The 2045-nt window shown below is 38.0% G+C and overlaps 1 pseudogene; it reads left to right on the top strand.

Annotated features, from left to right (window-relative positions):
* Nucleotides 1-1664, top strand: LOC141697455 (oxoglutarate-dependent flavonoid 7-O-demethylase 1-like; annotated as a pseudogene).
* The last annotated feature ends 381 nt before the right edge of the window (nucleotides 1665-2045 follow it).

Genomic DNA, 2045 nt, shown 5'->3' with positions numbered 1-2045 from the left:
TCATAAGTCATAAGATCACTTCACAAGCACACACACAGTAAGAAAGAGAGCGTTCTGAGCATTCGATAGAGAAAAAATGGAAGTAAAAAAGATAGGTACCTCCCTCCAAGTACCTTCAGTACAAGAACTGGTCAAGGAAAAATCTGCCACGGTTCCGATACGGTACTTGCGTTCAGATCAAGAACCTGTTGTTGTCGGTTCCACAAAATTACTTGAAGTCCCCGTTATTGATTTGGATATCCTACTTGATGGAGATTCAGGGGACGAGGAGCTAAACAAATTAGACCAGGCGTGTAAAGAGTGGGGTTTCTTTCAGGTATTTATCGCGATTTCTCAGACAAACTTATTTGTTAAAATGCTACTTGATGATATACTTATTTCAGGTATTTATCGTGATCTTACTTGTACTTTTTTGTTTAAAAGTTGATAAACCATGGGGTTAGCGATTCGTTGCTGGACAAAGTGAAAACAGAGATTGAGGAGTTCTTTAAGCTGCCATTGGAAGAGAAGAAAAAGTTTGGTCAACTTGAGGGAGATATCGAGGGATATGGACAAGCCTTCGTAGTCTCGAATGAACAGCAGCTTGAATGGGCTGATATGTTTTACATGATCACCCTTCCTGCAGAAATCAGGAAACCGCACTTGTTGCCACAACTACCTCAATCATTCAGGTAATGAACTTACATCACTACGTGTACCAGATACGCTGACCAACTTACATCAAGCTAAAGTAAGAAGATAATAAATATGCAGAAATGCTATAGAGGCTTATTCGGTGGAGTTGAAAAGCTTGGCTATGAAAATTCTCAACCTAATGGCAAAGGCACTTCAAATGGATCCTGAGGATTTTAAAGTACTGTTTGAAGAAGGCATGCAATCAATGAGGAATTGAGGACTAATTACTATCCTCCATGTCCTCAAGCAGACCAAGTTATTGGACTCGCGCCCCACAGTGATGCTACTGGCCTCACCATCCTTTTTCAACTAAATGAAATCGAAGGCCTCCATATTAGAAAGGACGGTAATTGGATTCCAGTCAAACCGCTGCCTTCTGCCTTTGTAATAAACATTGGAGATGTTGTGGAGGTAAATTAATTATGAAAACATAATTTCATTGTTTGAACATATATATGTTATCCTAGACTCCTTGACCTAAATGTAATGCATTACATGATTTAATATATAGGTTGTAACCAATGGAATTTATCGTAGCATTGAGCATAGAGGCGTTGTTAACCCAGTGAAGGAAAGAATGTCGATTGCTACATTTTTAAGCCCGAAGCTAGATGGAGAATTTGGTCCTGCACCGAGCCTTCTTTCATCCCAAGCTCCTCCAAAGTTTGAAAGGATTGGTGCTGCAGATTTCTTTAAAGGATACTTTACTCAGAAGCTCGCTGGGAAATGTTACCTAGACACTCTCAGAATATAAACCTATCTAGTATATATTCTTTGTTGAAATATTTCTTGAATAAAATTCAAATCGTGATATAATTGTTTTTATTCTGTAACTTACATTTTAATTTGTAGAAGTCCTACAATAAAGAACCGGCTTTTAAATTTGTTATTGTGTAGGTTACAAATTGATTAGTTGGTAAGTTATAAATGGATCTCCTCTAGAAATAGAGTCTTTTGCCTCATTGTTTGAGTGGCCAAAAAATAAAAGCATTTCTTGCATTGTTCTTAAAACTTTAGGATCAGTTTCTGTTAGATAAAATTTGGGTTTGTTTGGTTCGTAGAAGACGGGTCTTCTACGAACATTATTTTGGTATTTCTTTCTTTTTGATTTGCTATCTAAAGGTATATCTCTAAATTATACTCCCTACAGACTTTTCTATAATTCCAAGATCATCGTTATAAATAGGGCTGCAAATGAACGGAGACGTTCGTGAATAAGACTCGAGATCGGCTTATTTTAGTGAACTCGGCTCGGCTCGGCTCGTTTTCTTAAACGAACCGGTCTTGAACATGATAATGAGCTCAGATGAGTTAATGGGCCGAACCTAGTGTTTTGTCTTTTCGGCTCGAAGTCGGCTCGTTTAGTTCGG

Source organism: Apium graveolens, chromosome 11 (assembly GCF_009905375.1).
Source record: "Apium graveolens cultivar Ventura chromosome 11, ASM990537v1, whole genome shotgun sequence".
Taxonomy (NCBI): Eukaryota; Viridiplantae; Streptophyta; class Magnoliopsida; order Apiales; family Apiaceae; genus Apium; species Apium graveolens.
Note: the sequence above shows the minus strand (reverse complement) of the source record. Positions and strands in the feature narration are given on the sequence as shown.